Below are 20128 nucleotides of genomic sequence, written 5' to 3'. Positions count from 1 at the left end.
AGAGTCGGTTTTAATCCAATTTAGTTTAAAACAAATTTCTTTAAATTGTGCCCTAATTTGAGAAAACCATGCACACGTGGCCATGTGCGAACTTTAAATTAAAACAAATCAAAGAAAAATAATTTTTATTATAAAAATGTGTGGTTTAATCCAAAGATTAATTTTGGCATTTATAATTTAAATATAATTCCGAGCCTATGACCCCTGCGGCTCGCGCGTATATGGTGTAATCTAGAAATCCAATTTTCACAAATTCTACACGCTTAAGTAAGCTGTGTTTCGGCAATAATGTGTCGAATGTGGTTTTTCAAGTAGTCTGTTGTGTCTGGTTTATTAGCATAGACATGGGACTTTTAATATCTCCAAAGACAGTAATCTAATGGAGTTACATCGCACGAATGATGTGGCCAATTGACAGATCCATTTCGTGAAATTATTTATTCATCCAATGTTTCTCTCGGTAAATTGGTTGTATCATTTGAAATGTACAAAACGATGCTTGGGTGATAACTTGCCAAACAAGCTGAACTCAAAATAACCGATAGTTTCCAATTATGAAATTAAATGAAACAGGGTTGCCAATTTGAAGTTCACCGCCATCTATCAATCTTGGGATTTGTACACAACTGGCTAATTAGTAGATGGTATACAAAAAAAAAAAAAAAAAAGAAAACCGGTTTTCATCAAACGGAATTGTTCACCCCCCCCCCGTATTACTGCTTCCATGGGTGTTTTTGTTGGCTGGTGGTGTAACGTTATTATTATATTTGGAGACTCGTAAAGAAAAGAAAATTCAGGTGAAAAAAAAAACTTTATTTATTTGTTTTCCACGAGCATGTTTAGCACAACACAGGTCGGCCGGTTCGTTTTTGAGAGAGTTGAGAGGAGGAAACTCATATGCTTGTCAAGCGTACTTTCCAAATCGCCACGCGTCTCTTCATTTTTCTTCTCTTTTTCTCTCGATGTTGATATATATATATATATATATATATATATATATATATATATATATATATATATATATATATACATACATACATTCATATACATACATACATACATATATATATGTATATATATATATACATTTAATTAAATGACGTCACGCTCACGTCATGGCTTAAATGCTGACGCGGTATTAACTTACAGCGAGTATTCTGTATCTAAAGTTAGACCTTTTTTCTTCTTTTTTTTACGAAATAGTCAGCACTTATCAAGTCCCGAAGGTCATTCGAGGATAAGGGTTAATTAGTGTACAGTGATCAAGGGGGCGTGTAATCATCGTGAGTAGTGGAAAGTTGATAAATTGGATTACTTAACGGATGGCTCATCAAGAATTTGTTCACGTTGGGCTTGAAGACAACCACATTGTAGTCAGTTGGAAAGCAGGAAAACGGAACAGAGTTCTTTTCTGACTATTATCACATCAGCGATGAAATATGAAAATGGAACTGTACTCAAGCTGATGCCGATTCCATGATTCGAATTTAATTATCAAAAGAAGAGGTTAGAAGTTTATTGCAGTTCAGTAAAAGATCCACTAATTACATTAGTAAAAGTGAAAAAAAGAAATAACTGAAATCTGGCTACTGCTGCGGATGGCATTCAGATCACGATGGGGGCATTTTAGTCGGGTATGTGTGACAGTGCTGTCATCGGTCACGCTCAATTGAACTTGTAGCATATCTGGATATGATGGCATGCAAGTTTAAGCAGCTTCTTTCAAAGGTGGAAGTTCCATGGGTGTATGAAATTCAGAAGCAGTCCCCTCTTGCATGTATATCCCCGTGAGGAGAGATGACGACGCTAGGTTTTTGTAATTCTTACAGGAATGTGTCGATGTCCTCCTACACACATACGTACTGACCAGGCTATACATTGCTAAACTTTGGTTATCTAACGAGAACCAGTGTGTCATCGTGATTATGCCGTATAGTGCACAAGTTTGAATATTACTCGCTTTGCTTCGAATGTATGACGTCAATTGTGTGACTATCTTTCCTCCTCTTTCACGTAAACACCCGAGGTGGTGTGACGAAATAATCCACTCTATAATAAAGACAATTTTAAGCAGTGAGTTGAAGCGATAAATCAAATAGCAAGTCAGACAGCCACCTCGGATTTATATTATCACCTGCATGGACAGGAAGAGATCATCCCCTCCTCCTCACTAGATTTTGTCAAGACAAGAAAGAATGTTCCAAACAATACCTAACCAGATTATCATCATTTCCTTCGATATTTTTCGAGATAGAATTTTTTTCTATAAAAACATTGAATTCTTACAAGAAGGGCCAGGTAAAGGTTGCCAACATACAAAGTGAAAGTGATTTTATGGAACAAACTACAGAGTGGAACGATAAAGCTGTCGCCCTATAAAATATATGATTCCATTTCCGCTTGATGAAAATCCGTTTTCTTTTTTTGTTGCAGACCATCTACTCGTTGGCCAGTTGTGTAAAAACCCTCAAGAGCGATAGGAGCCTTCTACCATGTCTGAATTTAACGCAATGTTCAACGAGTGGAATCGAAGATCGCTGCTGTACAATTCATCCTCTCTACCGATCAAAGTTATGACAACAGGACCATTGCCAGCACCCTCAAAATGCATTGATGGATTGCTATGAATAACAAGGACGTGCCCAAGGTGATGAAAACAAAGTTTCTGGCCACGGTTATGGTCTTTGGTGTGGTTTCAAGTGTGAACCACATCATGCCACCTCACATCTTCAAAGTCAGCTTTAAAGTTAAAACCAAAGTGTATCTGCATGTACTAAAGGGTGTGGTGACCCCCTGATGCAATTGGGTCGCTGCTGGCAGACTTTGAGTGTGGAAGCAGGATTCGGCACCGGCTCACAAGTCCAAAGAGATCCAGGCTTGTCTTCAGAAGAAGTGCTACAACTTTGCACCCTTCTCTTACTCCGCCTCCTTCTCCTCCTCCTCCTCCTCCTCCAACCTGCACCTGCTGAACTACTTCGTTTGGTTATATGTCCAGAACATCACCAACATGACCTCCCATAACACAAAAGCCAGCCTGATTACCGCCATCCGCCGAGTATTCTTTGAGCTTCCACTGGCACTTTTTTTGGAAAAGGCATGTTCCGGACTCATATGGAGGATGTGGTTGATGGTGAATAGATGTCAGTTCTACTACATAATCAAGTTACCTGAATTGATTATTTTAATAAAAGTTTTAAAATAAAGCTGTTCTGTTGTTTTCTTTAGGGCAACAATTTTATTGTTCTACCCTGTAAAATTCTAAAAAGCTATAGTATTGTTTTCTTTAGGGTGACAATTTTATCATTCCACCCTTTAGATTCGAACTTGGAACCGCGTTGTTAACCACTTGAGCACCGTCACCTCCCACCTCTCCAGATATGGCAGCAGTACTAAGACGCTATTCTTCATTACCAAAATCGTAATCCGATTCCATTAAATATATATGCAAAAATAAAACCTTAGTATTTTTTAATACCATCAAATGATAAAAACGATATGATTGTTTTAGCTAAACTAATATTTCTGGAATGAGAAAAATTCTAGGCATTTCCGTTTGTTTGTTTTTTGGGGTTTTCTTTTGGTGTGTGTCTTTTTTGTACGGGAGAAAAAGTTATCACAAAGAAAAATAATGAGATATACGTTTGCTTTTTTCTTTTAGTGGAGGGGGGGGAATATTCCAATTCAAACGATGTATCAGGAGAGAATTATCTCCCCTGATTAATTTTTTTTTCATCATCTTTCAAAGTTCTTGTGTTTAACTTCATGCAAAGATTATTCCGTCATGAAATTGCATAGAAATAAACAAAAAATACAAATAACGAATACGCAATCAAAATAAAAGATTGATTAAAAAGTGTGCCATGCTTCAACGAAAAATGAATATTCGTAAGATACGTCCATTGAATCTGTGCACTAAGCAACATTTATATATACGTAGAGGCTTCGCTAATGGAGCAAAAGTTAGCTTCGTGGCTGGATTTGAATCATGTGATCGGCAGGAATTGTCGAATCTACACTGATGAGTGTGTACGCTTGAAACTCTAGTGTTTTTAGATATAAAGAATAATTATATATATATATATATATATATATATATATATATATATATATATCGGGGGTCACCATTTATAAAGGGCCAGAGGACACTATAGGATAAGGATTAAGTGTTAGGTAGATGGTGAGACAATAAAATATCAATCACGATGAAACTTATGTAGGGCTCGATCAGAGATTCTCAATCAGGAGTAAATTTACCCCTAAGGGTAGAAAATTATATAGGTTAGCAGACATGATTGCAGGGAATATCAGCAGGAGCGAATTCTTGCGGGTCAAAATTTTGAATATACTTCCTTCCTGGCTTGTCCAACCAGAAGCCAGATTTCAGTCACGTGAGCGAGTTTATAAAAGGTTAAACCGGCAACACACAAACATACTCTCTCTCTCTCCCTCTCTCTCTCTCTCTCTCTCTCTCTCTCTCTCTCTCTTTTCTCGGATCTTTGACTGACAACAACTCCACGTAACAGACCTGTCTCCAACTTCTCTCTTGATACTCAACAGAATTCATCCGTGGTTCAACTAAGATGAAACACAAATAATCCAGCATCGCAACCGGATTTCATTACGATACATAAATAAACTATTATTATATTTATACTATTATATATTTATTATAAGATTGGACTTCATTACTGTACATAAATAAACTCTTCTTCTTACAGCGCTATCTCTAATCGTTTGTGCCCGTCCAAACACTTAAACGTACGTTTCTACTACAAACTTAGAAACACATATGCATGAACTATTTCTCTTTCAATAGACTTTTCTTTATCTTTATACATTCATTAACGTTCTGCACAGGAACACTTCTCAATACTAACCCTTTCTCTATATAAACCTATATAACCCTAAACCTATAAAACTATATAACTGTAATAACTATACAACTGTAATATAACCTATAAACTATATAACCCTAACCTGCTAACAAAAATAATCAACATAGCTGTTATTTAATATTAGAATAAGACTTCAAATAAAACGCGTTTAGCAATAAAAATACAATTTTAACTTGAACGTGCCAGATTTCAAACTTAAGCGTCACAAACAAACAAACAAACACAATCTCTTGTTGACATGAGTGAATGCATCTAAACATATAGTATACTAGCAGGTCACCCGATGTTGCCCGGTCGTAAAATGTGCATAAATATTACATTTTGATTAATGCAGGATTCTTACTTATCACTAGTGGCTGCGCCGCGTCGGCACACACAACACCGAGTCAAACACAAAATCGAGTACACTCAACATCAAGTACACTCAACATTGTCTTACCATCAATGCTTACCCTGTGAACTCTGAGTATGGAAAATTCCCATATGCACAAAACAAAATCACCGAAAAAACAAAAATACCCTAAGGGTAAAGATAATGAGTAAACGTTGGATAAAATGATGGTTAAAATTATTACGAACTTGCCAGGATTCGAACCTGGAATCTTCTGATCCGTAGTCAGACGCGTTATCCATTGCACCACAAGTCCTGTCCATATGCCGGAAGATGTTACCGCGACTGTATACAGACAGTGCTAAATTCTGTTGACATGGGCAGATAACTTTTTTGACAAGTTTACGAAACGGCCCAAAAACCCTTATTTCGGGCTTTTTGTGTGACTCGGCGTTGTTCGTTACGAACTTTATATAGATAAGGACAATGTAGGGACTCACACCTTTCAGGGAAAAAAAGAATTTTTCGATTCGGTGCATCACTTTGAAAGTTTTATTGGCATATAGTCACACACACACATAAATGAATAAACATTCAAAATTTTATTAATAGCATAGATATAGATAAACAGAAATACTGCAGGTATTAAACGTAACATTAAATTCCTTTAAAAAAATGAAGTAAAAAAAAGGAAAGAAACTGAGACGTGTGCATGCAAGTATTATGTTTTATCTTAACAGTTCACTTTTTGTAAGAAAAAAAAAATAGTTGAGCTGAAATCGAAACCAAAACCTAAAGACAAGTACGATAACCGTTAGGCCAGCTTGACACGTATTTAAAAGTGTTTTTAAACCTACTTATTTTTAACATAAGTAATCTCTCATGTGAATGATTCATGCATGCGCATTTGTGAAACAGTTGAAAAACAGATAAAAATCCGACAACCCCACATACCAATTTTTTTTAATTTTGATTCCTTAGCATGTTTTTTTTCCGAATGAAAACCAATTAAAAAGTTTTCCACGTGTCTGAATACCCTATATACCAAATTTTAAATCTGTATATCAAAATTCGTTGAGTATATAGGTTGAGAAGTCTCCTTACACACACGCACACACACACACACATTCTCACTTTTATATATATATATATATATATATATATATATATATATATATATATATATATAAAGAGAGAGAGAGAGAGAGAGAGAGAGAGAGAGAAAAAAAACTTTTAGGCATGAAAAAAAAATTGTAAGGAGATATTTGTGCATGGACATGCGCATTGCGCAATTACATATTTTCATTTTGGGGTTGAGTCATGAAGAACTGTTATTATTCTTTAATAAGATCATGCATTAGCAATAAAACAATGGTGAAAATATCGAAATGAAAATGAACTCGCACCGGTGCCAATTCTATGACAAAGGATACTTGATGTTTCGAATTTAATTATCGAAAAAAGACGTTAGAAGTTTATTGGGCTTCTACAAAAGTTCCAATAAGAGCATTAGTAAAAGCGGAACACTTCTGACTACGTCAGCTGATGGCATTCGAGTCATAATGGGGATGTCTTAGTCGAGAACACCCAAAGGTTCCCGGGTCATTAACTGCAGCACTGAGATGCAATCGAGAGCACGATTCAATTCTTGGAATTGCTCCACTTGTCCTTGATCCTGCTATTATAAATGCGGAATGGTCAGCAAGAGGGCGTATCAAGTAGCAGTTTTTAAGTCTTCCGTATGATTTGACCGAGGATTGAACCCCAATCTCCCGATCCATTAGCAAACACTTTTATCATTATGCCAATGCTTAAGCAACCCTGTCGACCGTCACGGTCAGCTGAACATCTGCATCTGGAAATGACAATATGCACAAGTTTGAATATTACTTGCTTAGCTCCCAACGCATGACGTCAATCACGTGACTATCTTTCATCCTCTTTCATGCGAAACGTTGTAACGAAATCATCCACTCGATAATAAAGACTATTTCAAGAGGTGAGCGGAAACGAGAAATCAAATAGCAAGTCAGACAACCACCCCAGATTTATCCTTCTGCCTCAAATTAATTGAGAAAGAACCCGCCTATTCTGTAATAAAAAGTTTGTTTTTTTGTTTTTACTCACGCTCACGAGGCATATCGCTACTTGGATGTAAAATTATGTGGGATCATTTCTAGGAAAGATTAACAAAACGTTGGTTTACGTTACATTTAAACTTGCATCTCAGTACAGTCAAGGACGTGAGTAGCAGGAAGGGAATTCCAAAATCTAGCTGTTCAAGGGAAGAAACTATTAGAGTAGAAAGCCTTCTGGCATTTAGGGATCTCAACAGTCAAGGGGTGTGATTTTTTCTTTAGGTGATTAGAAATAATAATAATTATAATTATAACGATAATAATAATAATAATAATAATAATAATAATAATAATAATAATAATAACAACAACTTTGGTGTCAGCATCAACTGGCACCACACAAAATAGTCGTGAAACGTCAAGGAGGATGAAATTACTGAGGAAAGAAAGCACTAATAAGATATACACTGGACGAGTGCAAAGAGGACTGGGACCTTGAGAAGACATATTGCCATCCAAATTCCAGTAAAGACCAATGGTTGGTACCAGCGAGATATCAATAGTAAATGGCTGTTGCGATAACACAAATTCATTTGCAAAGGGTGTCAGAAGAGGTGTAGAGTACTGAAAATTTGGGGAAACCTGTTGCCACATAAACTCCAGGAGACACGACAGGTTGTTGACAGAGAAAAATCTGATACCGGCCTGCGTGAAAACTCCAAGTTAGTATTATTATTATTAGTAGTAGTAGTAGTAGTAGTAGTAGTAGTAGTAGTAGTAGTATAATACACACAAATGAAATAATAATAATTTAAATTTCTAACTGATTGCTACTTTAATTTTATATGAATATTTTAGTAATATATCTAGATTAGCAAGCTGCCCGGCATTGCCCGGTCATAAAATATGCATAAATATCACATTTTAATTCATGCAGATTTCTTATTCATTATTATAGAACCAATGCTTTATTGATTATTATCCAATATATAATAATGATTTCAAAAGTTAGTAAAAAATATGACTTGGGTACCATCAGCTAGAATTGAAACCAGAACGTCCAGCACTCCAGGTTTAGTCATTATTTTATGTCCAGCATCGTTACCATCTGATCTAATGGCAGATAGATACGAGATTATAAAAATTATGCAACTTACAGCAATGAATGTTTAATTTCGAGCATGCACAAAAGATACAGCAGGCGTAATGTTTTATTCAACTTATGCTGCCATATTTAAGTGTTTTGTTTTCAATTTTGACCTCTCAGCAGCAATTTTTACCGGCTAAAAAGCAAATCGAAAATGTGCTACAGGTACAGATACCCTATATAATCAAATTTCAATTCAGTATACCAAATATGCAGAGAAGAGTTTCGTAGAGACTTTTTGCACACACACTGAAAAGGTCACTATATATATATATATATATATATATATATATATATATATATATATATATATATATATATATGCTCCATTTGCCGAGCTACCGCTGAGCCACCAAACAATTGGCATGGGAATGAAGGGAATTAAGAACTAATAAACGCCAAATTCGAGCGAGTGCATTAGGTAATCTAGAGTGTTCGCACGAGCGGAAGTCGTAAACATTGCATGGATGCTAATTGATTGCCTTCGTTATAACTCTACAGACAGTGCCCATCGTTAAGTATTCTTGAAAGGGCTGATATTATAATTAAATAATAATCATTCAATTTTAATAAAAGACACTTTCATGCTTCTGCAATCATATATATAAGTAGATAGGTAGATATATCTAGATATAGATATAAATATATAGATATAAAAATATTGACAAGGTCTATATATATATATATCTATATATATATCTATCAATATATATATATATCTATCAATATATATATATATATATATATAGAGAGAGAGAGAGAGATATATATATATATATATATATATATATATATATATATATATATATATAGGGTGGCCACAAAGTCACACACCAATGTTAATATTTATTTTTTATTAATATAATTTTTTAATTTTATAACTTTTTTAATTTTTTAACTTTTTTTAATTAACATTATATATATATATATATATATATATATATATATATATATATATATATATATATATATATATATACAGGGTGGCCACAAAATCACGCACCAATGTTAATATTTATTTATTATTTAGATAATTTTTTAATTTTATAACTTTTTAATTTTTTACCTTTTTTAATTAACATTATATATATATATGAATGTATACACCTATATATATATATATATATATATATATATATATATATATATATATATATATATATATATATTAGTGTTTAGGTTTTAATCGTAATCGGGAATCGAAAAAATCGAAATTTTTGCGGGTATCGGAATCGGAAAAAATTGTGCTGATTTTCCGAATGTTAAATCGATTCTTTTAATTGTTTTTGTTTTATTTGATTTTGTGTAAAGCAACACCTTCCCCCGTTAATATAGATGATAAAATAATGAACTTTGCTGATTTTAAACTAGAAGTAAAATTAAAATCTAAACAATTAAATTTTTAACATGGGGAGGGGAGGGTGTTTTGTACCTATTCTGTACTTTAACCTTACAATTGAATAAAAAAAAACATATCATAAAACTTTAATTAAACTTGGAAATACGATTTAAAAAATAGCGGTAGTCACTCTCTGCATTAGCACCAAATAATGAACATTTGCTGATTTTAAACTAAAAGTTTAATTAAAATCTATAGATCGCCTCCGCAAGTGTATTTTTACACTTGAAAAAATGTCTGCACATTTCACAGGTGTTTTTATTTTGCTCGAGGAAAATAGAAAATCTCTAGTTAGATATTTAGAGAAATATAAAGAATCGGAATCGGTAATTGTATCAGAATCAGGAAAAATATTGGAATCGTTCCATCACTAATATATATATATATATATATATATATATATATATATATATATATATATATATATATATATATATAGCTTTGTGCGTTAGAAGAAAAGAGTGAGCTCAATTCTATAAGAGGGGGCTTATCTGGACAATATAAAGCTCAACAAGTATCATTGGAGCTTCTATAGGAGAACAATAGGAGTGGGAAATGAAGTCACAGAACTATATATTGGTGAATATAGATTGGTTCATTTATTCAATCAGGGGGTACAGGCAATTAGTTGGGGGATAGAGGGGACTAAAAATGCCGAGGCATTTCGAGGCCTAATGCTTCTCATCAGAAGAGTAGAGAAGATGCTAGGTAACATAGTCGGGATGCAGCGTCCAGTGCAGGATTCATTAGAAACGAAATAGATCAATTAGAATTATGGATGATATTGGGGGAGTTTTATCGAATTCTAAAGAAAGGATCGTATAATAGAATGTAATGTAGAAAGGTGTATAGTGTTTTAAATGTATGTAGCGTATGTTTTAGGGATAAAGTGGAGGTATAGTGTGGATGGGTGGTAATTCTATTTTATCGGTGTGTAACATGTTTATTATCTATGGAGGGGCATTTTTTGACAGATGCAACCAAGACGACAACAGCATTATGAAATGAGTTATAATTTTGGGAGGGTTATTATGGTTATGATTTAAGGTGAAATAAGAACAGAAGCAATGACTGACGATCTTTGGCTTGGTGGGGGGGTCTTTTATCCCCATTCTGAGACCCCTTTTCCTTCATAGGGAGACCCGTTTTCAGCCCATCTGCCTTCTTGGTGTCTACAATCAAACTTGCACACACCAGAACACGTGACATATGACATGTCACTTCCAGTCTCTATTTGCATCTTGACCAGTCACAGTTTGACATGTTGTCAAAACATGACTTCAAATTTCTTTTGCCCACTCATCACTAGATAAATAGATAATTATATATATAGATATATAGATAGATAGATAGATAGATAGATACATACATACATACTTACATGCATGCATACACAAATAAATTATTAGACAACAGATAATTTATTGCCTGTGCCCGTCCATTCTAACACACACACACACACATATATATATATATATATATATGTGTATATATATATATATATATATATATATATATATATATATATATATATGATGAAGATTGGCTGAAGAGAGCTTGATATGGATATCTAAAACGGTCCTAATTACCGAGCTTGAAACTGACGGTACCAATGACTTGTCTCATCTAATCAACTTTCTGTACTCAAAATACAATATATATATATATATATATATATATATATATATATATATATATATATATATATAACTACTTCATTTACTCACATAAAATTAATATACGAAAGTATAGATTTATGCGTAAACTTTAAGTATTTACTTCAAAAGTGCTCAATACGTAGGTAGAGCTATGTTAGTAATTTATAAAATATATGGCGATTAAGCTTAATCGCCATATATATATTTTATAAATTACTATATATATATATATATATATATATATATATATATATATATATATATATATATATATATATATATATATATATATGGATAGATGTAGATGTATATATAGATATAAAAATATTTCCGTTTGCTAGACCGTTTTCATCTAAAATCTTACACAATTATGCAGAATTTAAAAATATGCATCAACACAATTCAGCGTAATAGTGAAATGAAACCAAACATCTAATAAGAACCCATAAGTTATTCATTACCGCTCGTTTTTTTTTTTTACGAAATATGCACAAGTAGTTGCTCATATATATATTTTAAATAGGAGTCGCCATTTATCAAGGCCCAGAGGCTACTCGTAGATAAGGGTTAAAGAGTGTACAGTAGTCAGTGGAATAATATGATAGGAACTGTTAGTAGTGTAAATTTGGTAAATTGGATTACTTAGGGGGGGGCGGTTCATCAAAAACTTGTTTATGTTAAACTTGAAGACGACCATATTGTAATCAGCTGGAAAGCAGGCAAATGGAAGACAGTTCCACAGGTGTACAGTTCTAAGAAAGAAGCTTTGTTCATAGAATCTACGTTAGGTTTAGGCACAGATAAAGAGTGGGAGAAATTATTGATAGTGTTTTCAACTAGACGGGTGTTTCATATGAAATTTTGGCAAGGGGGGGACCATAGATTGGAGCTTAAACGAGCACTTGCCATGAAAGTAACAATAAAGCAGAAACAGACTCGCGACGTCTCTTCTGTGAGAAAGAGGTTGCAGGGAAGAAAAGGGGCATCCCCTAGTAGGCTACAAAGTCTATTTTGAACTCTGTCAACGCAGGATAAGATTTTCGACCAGCTCCTGCCCCAATGTAGCAACAGTACTCCATCCTTGAATGTACCTGGATCTTATATAGATAGAGAATTGCATAGGTAGTGAGATATCTACTGGATCGATAAAAGGAGCCCACCATTTTTCCAGCAACCTTGGCAACAGATTTGATGTACGTGTTCCATTTCAGATCAGAAATAAAGGTCAAGCCCAGAAGCTTGTCAAAACATTAAGCCTCTCTAAGACGAGAGCCATTCATTTCAATTGATACCAGATGGGGATCAGAGCGTTGATCATGTAAAAATAGAAGCTTGGTTTTAGATGCATTAAAATTAACCAGCCACCTCTTTCCCCATTACATCATGTGCTCAAGATCAGAAAGAAGAGCATCAGAAAGAACTAAAACCATTTATGGCCTTTGACGTGCTGCCATAGATAGTAGTGTCGTCAGCATAAATGGCTATGAATGATTTATGATGTGATTTAGAAAATCATTAATATAGATCAGGAAGAGAGTTGGACCAAGGATGGACCCACGAGGGATTCCAGCATTAATACTATGAACTTCTGATTTCTACCTATCAACCACTACTCTTATGAATCTATCAGAGAAAAATGATTTAATAATTGAGAAGACATTTCCAGCTATACCACAGCTGGAGATCTTGTAAAGTAGACCTTTATGCCATACCCTATCAAATGCTTTTGATATGTCAAGAGCAATTGCCCTAGAAAGGTAGCCTTTGTCGAGAGATTCACTAATCTTATGAGATATAACCGTAAGCACATCTGCTGTAGATTTAGCAGAATGGAAACCATATTGCGTGTCACTAAGAAGGTTATTTTTGCTATTTAACACAGATTCCAGCAACTTATTCATGACGTGCAGGAGACTTATTGGTCTGTACTGGGAGAGAGATGACTGATCACCTGAATTCTTAAATACAGAACATACTGATAAGATATTTCGAGGGTTTTGGGAAGCAATTCTCCTTAAGACAATGCTTAAACAGCTTTATAAATATGAGAGTTAGTTCTGGTTGAAGTTTTTTCAGCACTATAATTAGAATTCCGTCAGGGCCAGTTGCTTTAAGAAATCAAGGTGTTCGATTAGCTTGATAACATCATGCATAGATATTTGTATGTCGCATAGCGGATTTTCTGATACAGGAGGAAGTACGGGGTTGGCGGCCATGACTGAGTATATTAAGAATTTCGTTTTAATAATTTTTAAATAAAAAAAGTAGGCTTTCAACATCAATGTCAGAGCGAGAAAGAAAAACTCAATTTTATAGAGATACTAAACTAGAAGATGGATTTGGCGTTACCCGGTATTAAACGTAATGTTAAATACCTTTTAAAAAAATAAAGTAAAAAAAAAAAACAGAAAGAAACTGAGACATGTGCATGCAAGTAGTATATCTTTTCTAAACAGTTCACTTCTTGTAAGTAAAAAAGAAAAATACTGAGACTGAAACCAAAACCTAAAAGCAGTGAGTCAAGTACGATAACCATTAGGCCAGCTTGCTAAGATCTTTAAAAAGTGTTTTTAAACCTTGTGAAACAGTTGACATACAAATAAAAATCCGATAACCATCAAATATCAATTTTTCAATTTTTACCCCTTAATAGCTCTTTTTTCAGGATGAAAACCAAATAAAAAGTTTTCCAAATGTCCGAATACCCTATATACGAAATTTCAAATCTCTAGATCAGAAGTTCGTTGGGTATATATTCTCACTTTTTTAGATATATCTCTATATCTATAAAAGTGAGAATGTGTGTAAGAATACTTCTCAACCTATATACTCAACAATTAGTTTTATCTACAGATTTGAAATTTTGTATATAGGGTATTCACTTATATGGAAAACTTTTAATCGGTCTTTATCCAGAGAGACGTGCTGAGGTGTCAAAATTGAGACATTGGTATTTGGGGATCATCGGATTTTTATCTGTTTGTCAACTGTTTCACAAGATTTGATAACACTGCTTAACGATCGTTGCAAGCTAGTCTAATGGTTATCGTACTTGACTAACTGTTTTTAGGTTTTGGCTTCGATTCCAGCTCAAGTATTTTTTTTTGTACTTACAAAAAATGAACAGTTTAGAAAAAAAAAACATAATACTCGCACGCACCTATCTCAGTGTCTTAGTGTTACGCCGGGTACATCTCCTAGTGTATAAACAAACAGCGACTGTAAACACTGGTGAAGCATAATTCGTTTACGTCATTTTTTGACGCAGTATATACACCTGTATTGTTATAGTTAACCATACCCTCATCTCATTCATCACTTTGACCTTCAAGTTTCACACCATTCATCCACTGTTTCGACCTGCCGTTCGTATTTATTCAAGAACACATTAATCGTTTGCCTCTCTTTGGTCCATGAAAGATAAGCGACAGTCCCACATGCTGCCTGATGACAGAGACCATCATTGATGCTACATCACCATGTTTGCTCTTTGAGAGGAATTGATGTTGATTATACCGGACTTACCGGTCCCAGAACGCCTATCAAGAAAAAAAGAAAACAGCTAGAACTTTTTTACTAAAAAAAAAACATGGCAAGTGCTCGTCTGAGCTTCAATCTTTGCCAAACTTTCACAAAAAAACACTCGTTTAGTTACAATAACTATCAACAGTTTCCCCACCCTATCTGTGCCTAAATCTAAACGCAAATCCCATGAACTCTGTTACGCTGGTCTGCTTTCCAGCTGAATAAAATATGGTGTTTTCAAGTCCAATATAAATAAGTTCTTGTTGAGCGGCTTCCCTAAATAATCTATCTCTACCCATTTCCATCACTAACTATCAATACTCCAGTGGCCTTCGGGCCATGATAAGTGGTGACTCCCATGTAAAAAAAATGTCTTATATTCTCAATCCGCCATTTCGTAATTTAAAATCGTGAAAGTTAATAGAAAGAAGCAAGATAAGTCGTTTTGTTTTACAGAATTGGCCGCAACAGAAAAAAATATATTTACAATTACAATAAGACTAAATTATCATTTGATGATTTCTTTTTTTTTTTGTGTGTGTGTGTGTGTGTGTGTGTGTGTGTGTGTGTGTGTGTGTGTGTGTGTGTGTGTGTGTGTCTGTAATTATTTTTCTATTATACAATTTTTCGTAATTTTTTGAATTTTTACGAATTTCGACATGAACCGTAATTATAAAACTCTGCCATGTCGACCGAGTCCTTCCCCAAAAACGCTCTCGGCGCCCATGTGGCCATACCTCCAACTAACGCCGACCACTTCGCCCCTCTTCTCACCACCTGGTGCTTTTTTCTTTACCTTCTCTTCCTCCGCTGAGACGTCACCGGCTTGGTCATTTGCATACGCGTTAGCGGCTCTGTTACACAATGTAAGAGACAGACAGAAAGAAACAGAAAAGAGAAGAAAGAGAGAATGAAGACTTCAAAAAGAAAATGAAAATGAATGAACAACGAAAGAAATGAGAAGAGAAAAGAAAAGAAAGAAATAGTCAAAGAAAGAAAGAGATAAGCAACTTAACATAAAATCGAGAACAAAAGACCACGAAACAAAGAAGAAAAAAAAGAAAGGAGAAAAGGAAGGAAAAATCAAGTTAGCAGGAGAGAGAAGGGAGATTTATAAACGGAAGTGACATGACGTCACATCCGTCTTGCATTCGTATTATTTGAATTTCTCGGACTACTGTTCCTATCTTAAGTGTTACTTTCACAATGTTTTGGCTAATGTCACCTCCGAACTTCAGATGTATCGTGTCGAACTCGGAAATCTTTCTGTCGAATACGGGAATCTGCACAGAATTACGAACGGAATCTTTCATTTAATCCATGTTCTCGTTCCATCAGCCACGACTGGATAGAAGTCGTAAGCAATTCTAAAATCTACTCTTAGTATCACCTGCACTGAGGATTGAACTTTCAACTTACAGAAGAGTATAATTTTATAACTTAATATTACCAAGTACTTTAACCACTACGCCACAGGTCCTTCCGGTCCAAATAATGCGAATAATCAATCCTCATCTTATAAAATTCAGAAACGTACTGTATTAATATATTATTATAATCAATATATATAATCTATATATATAAAAGCGAAAATATGTGTATGTATGTATGTTCGCTTTTTGTGTATGTCCGCAAAAGGATTTTTTTCAGCGGCTTCTCGAGGCCGTCGCTCATTTTTAAAACGTTTTATATCACGTCGAAATCATAATATCTACGAGTTACGAACAGGGGTCGCGTGTGTATTTAATTTGCCTGACTTTCAAAAACTTTCATACCTACAAATACCTGGGCAACGGTAGTCTATAATATAAATCTCACCTGTCTGTTTAAATGTATGTATGTATGTATGTATGTATGTCAGCCTAAAACTTTCGAGAGAGGCGACGGATTTTCACAAGATCAGTATCATTTTGAAGCGCGATATCTCGGACAACAAATATCGAAAAATTGGAAACATTAATTCCTTCACCCTCAACTGGGTAGTTTTCTACGACGAGGGGTTGATTTTTTGCGAGCCATTTTTGCAAGTCATCGTATCGGTTGAATTGACTTTGCCTAATTTGAACGTTCTGAACTTCCGGTCGCGTCATGGAGTAGCGGTAAGACGTCAGATTTTCTTTCACTTTCTTTTCCGCCTTCGCGTCATGCGTTCGAGCCTGCCTGCCTGCCTACGACCACTTTTTTTTTTGTTCAGCACACATTTCCAAACACCCGGCCAACGCCGGGCACCCAGGCTAGTATTATATATAAGGATTAAAATGGTGATAAGTATTGTAAGCTCGTAAATAGATCGATTGATTTGACGTGATTTGAATGAAAAAAGAAACGTCTAATTCTATTGGTAAGATCGGCGGTTGCCGAAAAGTAATCACGTAATGATAATTTAGATTCTAGAGTTACCTGCCCTTGGCAACGAAAACGAAAAGAAAAGAGAATGGCAATTTCTCATACTTTCTCCGACCTACTTTTGCGTGGAAGGGCAAAGAGGAAATTGCTTGCAGCTTCTTTTTTTATTTGAATTCTTATCTGCGTTATTTCACTAATCAAGATTTATCAAGATAATAGCTGCGAACGTACGGCAAATAACAAAAACTCGAGAAGAAATAGTTCCTCATTAAATATTGGTAATTCAACATTATATATATATATATATATATATATATATATATATATATATATATATATATATATATATATATATATATAAAAGGATTCAGGATTCTCTATTATAAGGAAAAATTCCCAAAATAAGAGCGTATTATTCATATTTTTTATTTCCGGAAAGTTTAGACAAGATAAGTCATCGGTACCGTCGGTTCCAAACTTGATAATAGGGGCCGTTTTAGATACCCATATCCAGTTCTCTTCAGATGAGCAGATGCGTATCGGCTAAAGAAAGCTGGATATGGGTATCTAAAGTGGTCAAATTTGAAACCGACGGTACCAATGACTTATCTCATCTAAACTTTTTATATATATATATATATATATATATATATATATATATATATATATATAGCAAAAGTCTATATTCCAAATTCTAAGATAATGGTCATCTTACCGTTTATTTCTTTCAGTATGTTAAAATGTTCAATTCTTGACAACACCTGTTCATAGCGCAGAAACATTCATGTAATTATTATGTCAATTTTTGAATATTTTCCGCCGCTGCTCATCAGATGTATAAGAAGTCATTAACTTTAAAATAAAATAGAAACAATATGGGCGTGATTACATAAATTCGGAAAGATCGGATGTTTGTGTGTGTGTGTGTGTGTGTGTGTGTGTGTGTGTGTGTGTGTGTGTGTGTGTGTGTGTGTGTGTGTGTGTGTGTGTGTGTGTGTGTGTGTGTGTTACATCAGGTGACCGATTTTTTATTACTTTTTCGTAATCTAGATATTGTTTTATATATATATATTATCTCATTCTAATTATATACTTTAACGAGACCGATTCTGTAGAAAAAATCCTCTCATTTATTTTTCATTTTGTAGTTGAAAATGTGGTAACAATTTGCAGCCGAGTGTACGAGTGGCAATCTTTACGTCGCCATTGCAGCTGTAATAGATTTAACACAAACGGATATGCTTACGTTGCATACAATCAATCCGCGCGTTTAAGTTTTAAAATACAATTGCAAAGCGAAGCCATCAAAAGTAATGAAAATCCTCTTTCAAGCTAATTTTAATGGAAGAAAGAAAATGACAGTTCAAACTTGAGATGTTTCAAACTTAAGCGCGACAGTCCAGTGAATATATATATATATATAACTACTTCATTTACTCACATAAATTAATATACGAAAGTATAAATTTATGCGTAAACTTTAAGTATTTACTACAACAGTGCTCAATACGTAGGTAGAGCTAGTTAGTAAGTTATAAAATATATATGGCGATTATATATACATATATATATATATGTATATATATATATATATATATATATATATATATATATATATAACCCTCCAATCTTAGAAAGGTCCTCGATGACAACATAAAAATTATACAACATGAAAATAATATTTAAAATTTTTAAATTCTTGAAGCGTCATATATTAGAACCCATTCAACCCACTATAAATGATATTGCATTCGAGAAAAGCAGTAACGTTTTAAAATGCCATGCGTAGTTCGTAGTGGATGGACTTTGTTAACAGTGTTCAGGAACTTGCAGATTTTAATACTCATATTTTTAATCGACCTATATTTTTAATGGCCTTTTCATCGACTCTATATATTTCAAATTATCGTCACCTAACGCCGTTACTGTATATTTTAGTTTTCACTTTTAATTCTCATTTTCGCTCCTTCGCATTTTACCTCAACACCTGAAGATGATACGTGGACGAATCGAAAGCGCTCGTGACAGCAACAATTATGGAACTTTTATTAATATTTTTGATTTTGATATAAAAAAAAATTATACGGAAAATCGAAAAATTAAAAAAAAAGAATCATAAAGCAGAGTGTCTCCGTTGCATTTAATATTTGCTTGAATATATATATATATATATATATATATATATATATATATATATATATATATATATATATATATATATATATATTTCCTAATTTCAATTTTGCGCGGCTGGCGCGACACCCTTCTGATGACTATTTTTATTTTTATTTAAATATGGAGCAGTTACGAAGAACATCGGGCTACTACCATCACCCTTGCATGCAGAATTCGACCATGCGGCCAAGAAAAAAAAAAGAAAAGAAAACAGACTGTACATTGATAAGGATGTTTAGCATCGAAGTACATTTTATATAAGCAAATAAATTTGTTTATATATTTAAAAAAAATGCGTTGTTTTCAGCTTTCAAAACGTATTCATTTATATATGTAATTATTTTCAATTTTCAACTAACACAACGATTCAAAAGCAGGTAAAGAAGAAAAAAGAATTCTTCCCTAATATATATATATATATATATATATATATATATATATATATATATATATATATATATATATATGTATAATGGACACTCCCGTCGATTTCGACGTATGAGCTTCCGCCGCAACAACTAAGTTGCTCGGAAATACACACAAATGATTTGTTTATAGTGGTGAAGGCTTTGTG

General features: G+C 33.9%; 1 protein-coding gene and 1 non-coding gene across 3 annotated transcripts in view; both read right to left on the bottom strand.

The window, feature by feature from the left end:
* LOC145263072 (cilia- and flagella-associated protein 221-like) overlaps positions 1 to 20128 on the bottom strand; it is a 521858-nt gene that overhangs the window by 65341 nt on the left and 436389 nt on the right. The gene's annotated exons all lie outside the window — the stretch shown is intronic.
* Positions 5470 to 5542, bottom strand: Trnar-acg (transfer RNA arginine (anticodon ACG)). Its single transcript has one exon. It is a non-coding gene; the product is annotated as a tRNA-Arg (tRNA).

Source organism: Euprymna scolopes, chromosome 38 (assembly GCF_053919585.1).
Source record: "Euprymna scolopes isolate OS-2025 chromosome 38, ASM5391958v1, whole genome shotgun sequence".
Taxonomy (NCBI): domain Eukaryota; kingdom Metazoa; phylum Mollusca; class Cephalopoda; order Sepiida; family Sepiolidae; genus Euprymna; species Euprymna scolopes.
Note: the sequence above shows the minus strand (reverse complement) of the source record. Positions and strands in the feature narration are given on the sequence as shown.